Here is a 14,412-nt window from a genome sequence, read left to right as displayed (position 1 = left end):
ATCCAGGGAGAAGAGGTAGTGCATGTCAAAACCATCCCAGTTTGAAGAAGTGGTGTCATGGGAGATCCACGAGTGGGGAAATCTCCCTTGCATTCATCTACAGCCTAACCCCCACCTGAAAATGCTGCAAGTTTCCAGAGCCAGGTCCCCACTGGAGTAGTGTGTAGGATACCCCTAATCCCCCCATAGGAGGGCACCTCCCTTCTGGAAGTGTCCCAGAGATACTTCCAAATCATCAGTTCTTTAAAGAGTCCTCACTGTTAGGAATATTTCTTAGGGCGAGCCTCTCTGCTGATGCAAATAATTCCAATCAGGCCAAATTAGACCGAATAAAAGATGCCCATATTTAATGCAGTACTCCTGGGTGGCCTGGGAAAAGCATGGCGAGGGGGAGAGACAGAATGGGAGACCATGCAAAACCTGGAGACCACATGCTCCTTTTGGCAGGGAGGGGGTGGGGGCAGCCTAAATAGCCTGTGGGAGTGGTCCTGACCCACCCTGGGGAGGGGCCACCACTTGGCAGGCTTTCTTGACCCTCCCTGGTTAGGGATCACTGTTTGGCAGATTTTCCCAGAAGTGGAGTCTGGACTAAGACAACTCCCAGAAGAGAGGGCTTGAAATAGATGCCAGTGTCTGGGGTGATGCTTCCACCCCAAACACCCCAGACTTCTTGGATATAGGGGTGTCAGGGGGCTGACCAAACGCTCACCAGTAGATCCCTACTGGCATGAAGGAAATAAATGTTTTGTTAGGATGAATGCATTTCCCTCGGTGCCCTTTAAGCAATGTTTCTTGTTCCTTCTAACCCAGCCACTTAGAAAGAGCACCTGAGAATGCAAATAAGGGTCTATCATATTTTTGCCACGTTCTTCCCGATTTCCGGGCTGGCAGTTCAGATCTCTGCCTATTCCAAACAACTTGCTTTACTATGACTCCTAGAGACTAAATGGTTAAATTTTGCCCCAAGAACCCCTGAAACTGTCTTGCTGCCTGGAGCCCAGATGCCCCTGCTGCTCCTCATTTAAAATACAGAGCAGGCTTTGCTGACAGAAGGACAGACAGCACCTGTGTCTACAGCTATCAAACCCCTCAAGCTGATTTATAAACTCAAAGAATGACTTCCCACATCTCATAAAGTATTTCTCCAGGTTGTATCTCCAACAGACGCACTAAAAATCTGACTCTCCTTCTCTTTCTATGTGGATGAGGCTACCTGAGCTCCTGGTGTATTTACCAAAAAATACGTGGTCATGTACAGAACTTCCGGTTAGCCCACCCCGGACAAATCCACGAGAGAGGACGCTCTCTCCATCAGTTTGTAAAAATTCTACAGGGTTTCTCAGTTCACTTGGAGACATCAGATGAACTGCAGAAATGCGCTTCATGAATTCAGCTCTCCTCCCTTCTCTATCCTCTGCATCTCCCACACTGCTGTGTTTTGCCCATCCCCCTACTCTGTGCTGTCTAAGGACTCAGCAGCCTGCACTTCTCAGACCCTCCCAGCCGGCCAGCCCAGAAAAAGCTCATTGCTGCTGCTCTTTAATCCTCAGTTTTCATTTGACTCTAAAAGTCTCTCATCCTAACACGAGATTCATTTCTTCAGCTGCCTAACTGTCTTATTAAACACCACCTACCTTACAGGTAGAGATATAAACATAGTCACAATGTAACTGTCTTTTTAAACTGATTTTGAAAAGTATCTGGCCTTACATGTTCTCCATGTTCCCTGTTATCTTCATAACAGTTAAAATACACTTTTTCCTCTTTTCTTCACCCATAAAGCAGCCATTTTCGTCTGTCTACAGTGCCTAAATTGTCTCATGATACATTATAAAGGATTCATAATTACCAATCTTCTTATATATTGTATTTCTGATTAAGCGTCCCCTTATATATTTTATTTTTGGTTAAGAACTTTCATTTCCATATGAGAGAATGGCACTTGAGGAAAACATGCAAGTTAAGAAAATAAATAACACAGGGTTCAAAAATTTTAAGATCGGTCAAAAAATTATGCTGAAAAGATAATAAGTATGCCCTGAGGTTTCAGTATGTACTATTTTGGGTCTAAAGGAGTAGTTTGAGATATAAAATGCAGAAGTTTGGGGTTGAGTTAATCATTAAAGTTTATATGAAGGTTATATATAAAGATTTTCTAAGTATGGGGATGTGATAATAATTTTGGAAAGAGAAATGTACCCTGAGTATGCAAAATGCAAGTTATTATGATATGTAAAAGCAAGTTATAAAGGCCTGGAGATTAAAAGACTTGAGTAATGGCAAAGATAACAAGATTTCAATAGTTCAAATTTTAACACTAATAATATTGTGATAAACTTTTAACAACAACTGCTTGCTTTTTTTATTTAGCACAAGCTAAGGATTTTATTTTTTTAACTCAAGCCTACAACTTTTAGACACACTTAACTATATCTTGTCATCTTAGTGACTATAAATTTTTATATTACTCTTCTGTCTTACTGTAGATGAGAGAGTTTTAAAAATCATATATAACTCATCTGTAATCTGACTTTTATTCCCCTGTCAATAGTGTATCTGGTGAGGATTTTCTCCCACACATGTGTCTACAGGATTCTGTCTGCTATTACAGAGATACTGCCAATCTGTGCTGCTCTAGTCACAATGGAGGAAAGGGACACAGTCTAGATGGCAGTGTTAGGTGGCGCTGGTGAGGAACATACTGGAAACATGGCACTATAATAAATCAATAAGTTGAAGATACGGACACCACACTAATGTAGACAATTACGCTCATAAAGTTCCTTAGTTTTGGCCGCTGACTAGCTGTGGGCTCATGCCTCCAGTGTCCTGGTGCAAAAGGTAAGATGTGCAGCCTGTTCAAGGAAACACCTGCATCTTCACTGATGCTGGATGAGGAGCAGAGTAACCCTTTTACTTTTGCCAAAGTAATTTTTTTTTGTCAAAAATCACATCTTTTGACAGAACAGATTTATTTCAGAAACAATATGACAATGAATTTTGACTTCCACCTTCTTCAGTGATTTTAGTTTAAGTTCAGATATTACTAATTATTTTGTTTAATGGTGGTCATGGGAATCCCAAATGTGTTTCCAAGGCAGACATCACTGTTGTGGGGTAGAGGGCTGAAAACTGTCTGAGCAGACCAAAATGGAGTCAGGAAGAGATGGCTTTGTCTTAGTCACTTCAGTCCATACAGGCAACAGTATTTTATTCAGTTGGAAAGAAAATGAAATTTGTGGGAAAATGGATGGAACTAGATGACATTATGTTGAGTGAGGTAATCCAGGCCTGGGTAAACAAATTTCACCCTCAAATGTTAGTCCTTCACTGAAATCTTTAGATTTCTGTGCTTAACTTGGATGCCTGTAGAGGTCAAAAGTGCTCAAAGGCCCATGGCTGTGAGGGCAGTAAAATGTGTGTTATGTGAAAATAGAGAGGGAACGCTGGCAGAGAAAGGGTACTTGGGGATAAGAGAAGAGGAAGGAGGTGAGTATTGGAGGTAAGTTCATCTAAAACTAGATCTGTGTGAAAAGGTCATGTGGAAATCTACAATTTTGTAAGTCAATTAAACAAAAAAAACTTTAAAAATGAGTTTGAAGGGCAGTTGTCTGTATGAGTGGATAATGCTGCTCTCAGAGTCTGGATTCTTAAACAAAAATTCTGCTACAGATGTGGGACACGTCCTTGTGAGTTGTTGGTCCAGGAGGCTCCAGGTGCCAGAGAAGTGTAAGGCAGTTGTTACAGATTCACTCGGGTTTAGAGGAAGACCAGGATAGGGTTAGGGGGTGAAGAGAATCAACTAGAGAGCTGATGACATAGTTATCAGATCCTCAGACTTGGGGATGTACTCAGTGTCATACGTGGGCCAGGCCTGAAGCCCTGGGTCAGGTCACCAGCTCTACTACATAATAAAAGAAAAGCTAAATAGAAGTAGACAGCAAATGGCAGAAGTAAGAATGTGGTGACCTCTGGAGAGGACGGCCATGGTGGAGCTTGAGAGAAGCCCTGTGCTTCTCTTTCCTCTGTGTCTCACTGCTGCTCTCTCCCCTTTCCCTTCTCTCCCCACTTCTGTCCTTTTCCTATTCTTCCCCCCTCTTCTTGTTACTTTCTGCTCTGAGTCCTGAGATTATAGGTGTGTGCTCCTATTCCTCCTTCTGCAGTACTGTAAACGTTCAGAAAAAATAAGTCTCACAAATACAAACGTGTCACATTGTAAATGTCCATCAAGCTGTCTGGTTAGATTTTCTATAATTTTGTGTGCATGTGCATGCGTGGCTGTACATGGGTGTGCATACCTGTGGAGGTCAACACTAGTGTTGTCCCCTCTCTCACACTGAGCCTGAGGAATGAACCAGGGCTTTCTCATGACCTAGAATGTCTGGTCCTAAAGCCCCAGGGATCCCCTGCCTCTGCCTCCTACCATCTGGCTCTTTACCTGGTGTAGGGATCTGAATTCAGGTCCTCATGCTTACAGACACAGGCCACTGCTCAGCGTGTACTTACTTTGTATGTGTCTCATACTCTGATAAAAATTAATGTCATTAAAAACTTATATAATTATAATTTTCTGAGAATTTTGAGAATTTCATACATATGATGTATTTTAATCATACTGAGCCTCATTCACCCTCCACTGGTACTTTACAACAGAATTCCCCCCAAAGCCCCCTCCAAACAACTTCTTTTCCCTCTGGCTCTCCCTCTCCCTCCCTCCCTCCCCTTCTTAAATAACCCACTGAGTCCAGTCAGTGCTGCCCATGAACACATATGATTAGAACATTTCTCTGGATAGTCAACATACTAAGGACGCACTCCTGAAGAAAACCGACTTTCCCTCTCTTTCCAGTCATCATCTGTTTGCAGCTCCTCAGCTGAAGGGAGAGGGCTTGTGTGACCCTCCCCATTGAGTCTAGAATGTTAAAAAAGAGTATTAGAGTATGAATTTAATATTTTTCAACATTAACTTTCTGGTCTGTGCAGTGTCCTTTACCATCTGCCTGCAGGCTAACAGTCTGCACTTAGTTCCCCCTACCCTCTTCTTGTTCTTTAATGACAGAGTTCAATATTTAGCCCAGGTGCCCAAATCCCAAATCATCCTGCCTCAGCCTCTCAGTCACAGGGGTTACAATCGTGAACAGTGAATTATTTCTCAATTGGTTTTTCAGATAGAAAGTGAAGCTATAAATCAATTTATATTGACAACCTGGGTATATTTATCAATATCAATTTATATTGACAGCCATACCCTTGGCTGTCCTGACCCCCATGTGTGTTCCTTTCTGTGTTAAGCATATTCTCCTCCTGTTTATGAGCTACAATGCCAATCTATTAAAAAAGAAAGAAAACAGAAAGATAGACAGACAGGCGTCATTGCTTTGCTTTCCTCTTTTCTCTTCTTGAGGACTGGCTCCCCAAAATTCAGCTAATGTGTGCCCGAGTTAAGGCTCAGTGCAGACTGACCAGATCTCTTTTTCTTGCTTGACCTGAGGCTCCAGGACAACCGAGTACAAGAGAATACGGATTGACCACCAGGTGGCGCTAGCCCCACTCCTCTCTTCTGGCTCCGCCCAGGCTCACCTTCCTTCCCTGAAGTTCGTGATTCAGACAGAGGCTGAGGACAAGCTGAGCAGCAGCCTGAGAGGCTCCTCTTTCCCTGCATCTGACAGCAGTGAGTGTGGGCGACAGGAATGGCTTTCTTGTAGCATAATTAGCATCATACACCTCACTGACTTACAGTACACAGTTGTGGGGCTATGGCAATATTTAGAGGTGTATAAGCATATTTCCATAATATACTCTGTTTACTTAATCCAGGGAGGCTTTCCCACAGCTTCTCTAGGTATTTTCAGTGTGTGTGTGTGTGTGTGCGCGCGCGCGCGCGCGCGCGCGCAGGGGCTGCGGGATGGGGCTAGGGCACTGTTCAATGTGTGTGGAGATCATGGGATAATTTTGAAAAATCTGTTCTTTTCTCTCAACTTGTTGAGGAGATCTCTTCTGTACTTTGTTCCATACTGTGTACTCCAGGGTAGCTGACCCTTCAGCTTCCAGGAGAACTCCTGTGTTGGTTTCACAAAGGCATGCCACTGTAGTCCCCTTTTCATGGAGTTCTTGGATTGAACTCAGATGGCAAACCTGTGTAGCCAATACATTTACCTGCAGAGACCACTTGCTGGACCCTGGGTGGTTTTCAGAGCCCATTTGTTAGTATGTGGTTCAGAGGATCAAATCCAGAGCCTTGCACATGCTAGGCAAGTGTTCTGCCAGCCTGATGCAATTCTACATATAAAAGAATTTCATACACAAATGAGGTAATTTGACTTCTTCCTTTTCTGGTTGTATCTCTCTTTCTCTTGTCTCATCTTATTTTACTGAGGATCCAGCTCTACACTAAACAATAGTTGAGGGGTGGTTGCTCCTGGCTCTATCCTGTATTTAGAGGAACTGATTTAAGTTATTCCCTATTCATTATATTTATTTGTTAGGATTATCACAGTATCCTTTATTGTGTACAGGAATGAGCTTTCTCTTCCTGGTTTGTTCTGGTCTGTGATCAAGAATAAGTTTAGTTTTACAAAGACTTCCTCCGTCTCTTGAGATTATGATATCATACTTATCCTTAATCAAGTTATGTGTTGATTTTCTTTTACTAATTTGCATGTGCTGGACCATGCTTGCACCGTGTTCTTTCACCAGGTGTCTCTGTGCTTTCTATCACTGTTGACTTTTACTACAATTCATCATGACCTGATAGGATATAGGAAATTACCTTTTGGATTTGTTAAAAGTTTATGATGGAGTGTTCCAAATGTTATTATGTAGTTATCTTTATTCTTCCTAATATTGGCTGGATATCTGTTTGTCAGGTAGAAATACAGTTTGTGGAGTCTGTTTGCTTAAAATGCCGTTTCCACGCTTTCCCTCTCGGTCTTTATCTGCGTTTCCAGCTAGCTGAGTTTCCCACTGCAGTAAACAAGTGGTTACTGTTTTCTGTTTTTCCATTCTGCCTGTCAGTTGCATCTTTTACTCCAGAATTGAGACCATTTATTTGTAGGTTAATGTTAACATGGTTGTACTGGCAGGGCTTTGGTGGTGCACGCCTTTAATTCCGGCACTTGGGAGTCAGAGACAGGTGAGTTTGAGGCAAGCCTGGTCTACAGAGTGAGTTCCAGAACAGGTTCCCTAGCTACAGAGAGAAGAAACCCTGTTTGAAAGGAAAAAAAAACTTTTGTACTGAATGAAATCCTATAATTTGGTGGATTTGGGCTTCTCTTCACCTTCTGATTTTCTGATTTGGTTTCAATTGCTATGTGATATTTTCTTTCTCTCTCATCTTAGATGTTATTGGCTCACTGGCACGTTGCTTTCAATTACTGTGATAAAGCATCATGATAAAAAGCTACTTGGGGAGGAAGAGGTTTATTGGCTTACACCTCCACATCACAACCCACCATTGAAAGAAGCCAAGGCAGCATCTTAGGCAAGAACTAAATCAGCGATCATGAAGAAACATGGCTCACTAGTTGCTTCTCATGGCTTACTCAGCCTGCTTTCTTAAGTATCCTAGGACCCAAACTGGACTGGGCCCTCCCACATCAGTCTTCAATCAAGAAAATGCCCTGCAGACCTGCCAATCTGCTGCGGCAATTCCTCAAATGAGGATTCTTCTTCCCAGATGACTCCAGCGTGTGTCAACCTGACAAAAGCTACGCTTCCTGAGTTACTACTGTTGATTCCTTAGAACTACAGGTGTTATTTTCTCCTGTAGTGATCATAGCTTTCTGTCTTCTTCCTTTGTGTTTTTATTTTTCCGTGTTTTCTTCACTGCTGCTTTGGTGGTCATGCATTGCTTTAGCTGTGTTCATCTTCAAGGTCTTTATAAAGGACAAATTTGTTTGTAGTAACATTGGTTGTCCATTGTTTTCTTTGAGGACTCAAAATACATCGTTCCACACTCTTGCCTTTAGCCTCTGACAAGGAACATGATGTTTTTCTGATTGGTTTTTCTAATCAGGTCCATGTTAGTAACTTGGCTCATCTCTTTAATCATTACTAGCACTCTCTTCTTGTTCTGTACTCTCTGAATTTTACCAACAGTGTGATATGACAAGATTATTTTCTCATCCAATCTATGTGGTAGTCTAAATTACCTCTGTTCTCAGATGTCCTTATCGCTCAATAGATACAGGGAATTTTAGGATATTGCTTGAATGAATACGTTTTTTATGTTTTAGTCTGTATTTCAGCATTCTATTCAAATAAATATTTCTGTATGGTCTGCCTGTCATGTTCTGGGATCATCATAAATTTTTCTTTATTCCTCTCAAATAAAGAGGAATGCAATAACACATTAATCCTTGTATTTGAAGTCTTCATAATTTTATCTTTCAGTTAATTTAGTCTGTTGGTGGTGGTTTTCCGTAAAGTTTTAAAAATTTATCTGAAAAATTTTATAATATTAACATTTTAAAAAATTCTCTGTTTATTGCACATATCCTGTATCGTTTCACTTATTTCCTTCAGCTGTCTATCTTTTTCAAGTTGCAATCCTTTGTAAGCAAACTTCCTGAATAATTTCTTCAGCACTCTATGCAATTAAATACCTTTGGATTCAGTTGCTGACAAGTTATGATCTTTTGAGAACATTTTGTTTCCTATGTTCTTGTGTTTTGTTGTTGTGGTTTGTGCACCTGTGGGAGTGAATATGGATTGCACATTGATGTGAGGATTTGTACAGTAACCTTCTTTCAACAGAGAGCATTGGTCAGACTGCAGAATAAACCACAGTAACAACACCAGAACCAACTTACCACAATAATATTAATGGGAATTATGAAATAATGGGCAGGACCTGGTGGCACACACCTTTAGCCCCAGCATTTAGGAGGCAGAGGCAGGTGGATCTCTCAGTTTGAGGCCATCATGGTGACAGAGTAAGTTCAAGGACATCCAGTGTTACAGAGAGAAACCCTGTCTCAAATAAACAACAACAACTAAAATGTATAGGAAGTAAAGCTAGAAAAGAGAAAAGGAGAATGAAAAAAAGAGCAAGACCTTAAAATCAGTGTAGAAACAAAATACCATTCACACTAAACACCTGTCTTGTATAGTCTTTTCCACGGATAGCCCCAGGGATCTTTGTAGGCTGTAGTCCAGGTAGGCACTTCTGTGTGTGGCTTTGTCTAAATGAAGCAGTGTTTTCTGGATGCTTTGTAGAAGTGGGGATGGCAAACAGAGCATGGAGTTCTGCAATGGAGAGAAGTCCTAGGAGCTGAGCTGTTTGCCAAGCTTTTTCAGATCCTATGCAGCAGCAAATCACCATGCAATAGGGAAGAAGCTGTGCAAATTCAGTAATCCTTTTACTCAGGTATAAAGTTCTCAGCTCCTGTCTGCTGCACACAAATTGCACTATGAGTCAGTTTCGGAAACCAAAGAATCTGCCAGGCACCTGCTCAGAACTCTCAGGCTCTGCAGTCATCCAGAGGAGCCATGTTATTCTGGTTACAGGAGGCCGGGCTGCCTGACCTCAGGCCTCCACAGCCTGAGAGGAGTGTGTCTGCCAGTCACTCCCTCCTGCACTACTGCCCCTCATGGCTGCCTACCCACCAGGGCATCCCAGGGCACCATGACATGTGCTAGATGATTTTGGATCCCACCACAGCTCAGAGTTAGAGAATAAAAGCTCTGGGTTCTACCACTGTGAGAGATGGAGTGTGTACTGCTTGGGCTCTGCCCATCTGTGTTCCTTTGTGTTACATAGGACAGGGGTTTTCAGAGTGGGCCTTACCCTGAGTGACTCCATTTATACAGCAGTGGTTTGCTTCATTTTGAAAGCAAATGCTGAGGAAAAATGACTCTGTACCTTATGTGTGCAAGTATTCAGCACAGACCTAAGTCATAGATTGATAAATAACTCATTAATACAAATAATACAAACAAAATTATTCCTACCTGGTTGTGTGACACTACTATTGTATACTACAAAGGTTTGTCGCTCATATTGTCCAGTAGCTGGGAAGGAAGAATAGGCAGGGCGACCAGAATAGAATTCTGGGATGAGGAAAAGGAGAGAGTAGCCACCAGCCAAAGAAAGAGGAAGGAAGATGAAATGCCTCACTGAGAAAAGATACCAAGGCATGTGTTTAAACATAGATAAGAGTTATGGGTTAATTGAGGTTGAAAGAGCTAATTAATAACAACCCTGAGCCAATAGGCAGGGGTTATATAAAATTATATATTTTATAATTATTATAAGCCTATATATGTTTCTTTGGGACTGAATGACTGCAGGACTGGGTGGGACAAAAACATCTATTTACACTACCTATAAACCTAATAGGCCAGGAACACCTAAACCCATGGATGCCTGAAGACCTTGTCTGAGAAATGAAGCTTGTGTGCTTGTCCAAAACACCAGAGTCATAAGTGCTGCAATGCCCTCACTTGGGTTCTTACTCAATGAGTCGTCATCAGCACACCCAATGTGTGCAACACCAGATACAAAACAACAGACCCTCAACTCTGTCCCAGGACTCCTGCTCACGTTATCAGCCCAAATCGAAGTGTTCCATTTGAGCTCCCTTTTGTTCAGACCCCTTATGCCTGGAGTCAGCTCTGTGCTTTGAAACAATCTGCGGTATGAACCATCTCTCTATCTTGAACTGACCCTGTGCCTTGAATCAACTGAGTATTTACTGGCCACCCTGTTCCAGATCAGCTCTCTCTGCTGCATGTGTATCAGCTCTGTTCTCCCTTCCACAGCTCTGATTTAACCCTTGCACCACTGTAAGGCATTATGGGTGACCCTGTGTATTGTGTGTTCATTGTAGTCCGAGATCTGAGAGACAGTGTTGGTCATAGGATGTGAAGGAACCAGTTTACACTTGCCAAACGCCACAACCTCAGAAGAAACAAATGTTCTGGGAAGTTATAGGCAAGAAAGTTGATGCAGTTTATGAATGTATTGTTCTTCAATAACCTGACATGTGGATTACATACATGCATCCATGCATTTTTTACATGTCATCTCGATGACAATGATTGATTCAGTAAGTTTATTCCCAGTACTGCTCTGCTATGCAGGAGCAGTGTCAGATCAAATATCTGCAGTGGAACAATCCATTTCTACTCTATGAATGTGTGTTACTCTCATTGGTTAAAAAAATCTGACAGGCCAGTAGTTGGGCAGGAAGTTATGTCAGAAAGTCAAACAGAGAATGATGCGAAGAAGGAGGATAGAGTCAGGAGAGAAGTCAGTCAGCTGCTAAGCAAGCAGGATTTGTAAAAAATGAGGTAACAAGTCATGAGCCACATGGCAAAGCATAAATAGAAATGTGGGTTAATTTACGTGAAAGAGGTAGCTAGTAATAAGTCTGAGCAATCAACTGAGCACTTATAATTTCATAATTCACATTCAACTGTTGTGAGGAGGCCACTTGATTGTCCCGGTCGCCCAGAGTTAAAATAACCACATAGATACTATATTAATTTAATCACTGCTTGGCTCATTAGCTCTAGCTTCTTATTGGATAACTCTTACATCTTAATTTAACCCATTTCCATTAATCTGTGCATCACCATAAGGTCGAAGCATACCAGCAAAGTATTAGTACATCTGTCTCTGGTGGCTCCATGGCTTCTCTCTCAATCCACCCTTCTTTCTCCCATCATTCAGTCTAGCTTTCCTCCACTTAGTTCTGTTCTGTGCAGGCCCAAGACAGTTCTTTATTAACTAACCAATAAAAGCAACACATAGACAGAAGTACTTCCCACACTATACACCTCTGAGTCAGTTATTTGGGACCAGGCCCTTAGGACAGGAAACGTCCATTTACAAATACCCACGCTGGATTTAAGGTTCGGAAGAGCGATAAGTTCCTCCTGCCAGCCTGTCATCACCAGGGCAGCCTGTTTTACCTTGGAGTTGCTACCCTGTCCTCACACAAGTTGAACATGCACTGACATGTGCTCTCAGACCCAGTCCCATGTTTCTCTATGTGCTTTTGTCATCTGCATTTTCACCCATCAGAGTTGTTCTTGTATGGGAACTTCCTACCCTTTTGTCAAGTCTTGCAGATGCCTTATGCTCCCATGTTGCTCTCTTTCTTTCCAATTTAGAGCTTCTATTTTCATATGATAATTCTCATTCAGAAAGGAGTTCATTTCAAAATCATTATCAGTCACGTGCATATTTGGTTCTCCTTTTTTAATCTTATTTTTTAAAAAGAAAATAAACTATCATTTTCATTATACATTCCAAGCCCAGATCCCACTTTCTCCCTTCCTCCCATTCCCTTCACATTAGCCCCCATCACATCCCCCATCTGCTCCTCAGAGAGGGTAAGGCATATTGCTTTGAGGAAGGACCAGTGCCCACCCTACCATATTTAGGCTGAGCAAGGTGTCCATTCAGAGAATGAGTTCAAAAAATCCCATACAATCAATAGGGTACCAATGCTAACGGCTTCCCAGTGTGCCCCAGCCACACAACTGTCACCCACATTCAGAGCATCCCGTTTGGTCTTCTCCTGGTTCCTTCCCTGTCCAGCTGGAGTTGGTAAGTTCCCATTAGCTGAGGTAAACTGTTTCAGTGGGTGTCCCCATCATGGTTTTGATTTCTAGGTTTATATTCTTACTCCTCCCACTCTTCCTCTGGACACTGGGAGCTCAGCCCAGTGATCCTATGCAGGTCTCTACCTCTCTTCCCTTCAGTTGCTGGATGAAGGTTCTATGGTGACATTTAAGATAGCCATCAATCTGACTACAGGGCAAGGCCAGTTTGGATACACTTTCCACTATAGTTTAGGGTCTTAGCTGGGGTCATCCTGAAACAAGTAATTTCAACCATTGAGCCATCGCTCCACCCCCAGAACTTTCTAGTCTCCTTCTTTATCAATCAGTGTTTAAGTGGTTGCTAAATACATTTCTTATATCTTAATTATGAGTGCTGTAAAAATAGATTTTGCGTCTTGTGATAAGAAATCGGTAATTCGGGGCTGGAGAGATGGCTCAGAGATTAAGAGCATTGCCTGCTCTTCCAAAGGTCCTGAGTTCAATTCCTAGCAACCACATGGTGGCTCACAACCATCTGTAATGGGGTCTGGTGCCCTCTTCTGGCCTGCAGGCATACATACAGACAGAATATTGTATGCATAATAAATAAATAAATATTAAAAAAACGAAATCTGTAATTCCTTCTATCTTTGAATGTAGCAATCGGTTGTTATATTAGTAATGTTCGAGGATTACTTGTGAACATCTTTCTATGTTCTCACTTTAGTAATATTTAACCATGTTTACTGAAATGACTAGAAATCTGTAACTGAAATTTTGGATAACATTTTTTTGAACAGGAGGGGTTTAACATTCATTTTTCCACCAATGTCTGAGTAGAGCACACTGATGTGGCAGAGCCTTAGCCCCATAGTCTGGTTTGTCTGAAATCTCAAAGCCTAAGCCTTCTGGAACTCAAGGTACAACTTTTTGAGGAAGCCATTGTTCTGAGGCTCCAAGTTTGCCTAGTGACAGACTGCTAGTACTTTTCCTCAAGAATAACAGAGCTTCTGGCAGGTGTGTTCAGCAGATTTTGTTTTCCTGTCTTTTCTGGTTTGGGACATGAACTTAGGAGGACAGGAGGCAACTACTTTTGCTTCAGTGCTGCTGTCCCTCAACCCTGGCTGCTTTGGTTGTCATCAGAGCTCTTCACACAGCTGCTCCCACCCTGTCCGCTTTAAGGACGCTCCTGGAGGAGGCTTGCCTGAGCAGTTGGTCCTTCACAGGCAGGGCCTCCCCACCCAAGATGTCAGCTCTTAGAGAGGAATCTGGCTGTGTTGACAATGGTATTTTAAACTGTTCACATGCTCAGTGCACTAAAGGTCATACTTTAAAGCAGACATTAGTAACTTGTGAAAAGCAACATTTAAATTTCATTTGTATTGTTTTTCCTTAGAATTATTATACTGCTTAGCTACTGATTGGTGTCCCTGTCCCAGTCATTTTAAAATCTGAGTCTTCCTAGAATTTAAGCATATCCATTACATCAATGATGATATCATTGTCAGCAGTTCGTCTTGTTGATTGTGTGAAGATTCTTAATGACAGTCTGAAGCTGGAAATAGTCAGAAATTTCTTCTAATAGCCATGGAAGTCCAAATTGTTACTGTGTCATACCCTATAATTCAACATATACCAACACATAACTCACGCAGACATATGGACACACACAAACACATGTACACACAAGACATGAGATGATGGTGATTATGTATTCTACATCTGAACTTATATTAATTATAACATGCTTTTGAAATAAGAGAAATCTGCCCCCTCATATATTGCCTTCTTCCCTCATGAATTATGAATAATATTTATGCTCATCTTGTTAGGGCTCATTTGTTTCTTAGTAATTTAGTA

General features: G+C 41.8%; 1 protein-coding gene across 3 annotated transcripts in view; it reads left to right on the top strand.

The window, feature by feature from the left end:
• Positions 1-14,412, top strand: part of LOC148121083 (ATP-binding cassette sub-family G member 3-like) — a 113,624-nt gene that overhangs the window by 55,527 nt on the left and 43,685 nt on the right. The window contains exon 1 of one of the 3 annotated variants that reach the window (XM_087908804.1): positions 5,576-5,671. The exons of the other annotated variants lie outside the window; for them this stretch is intronic. The gene's annotated coding sequence lies outside the window, so the exon portion shown is untranslated. Of the gene's footprint in view, positions 1-5,575; positions 5,672-14,412 lie in introns of those variants that run through there. 3 annotated transcript variants of the gene reach the window in all.

Source organism: Myodes glareolus, chromosome 8, assembly GCF_982192425.1.
Source record: "Myodes glareolus chromosome 8, mMyoGla1.1, whole genome shotgun sequence".
Taxonomy (NCBI): domain Eukaryota; kingdom Metazoa; phylum Chordata; class Mammalia; order Rodentia; family Cricetidae; genus Myodes; species Myodes glareolus.
The sequence above is the reverse complement of the archived record's forward strand: the minus strand, read 5'-3'. Positions and strand labels throughout refer to the sequence as shown.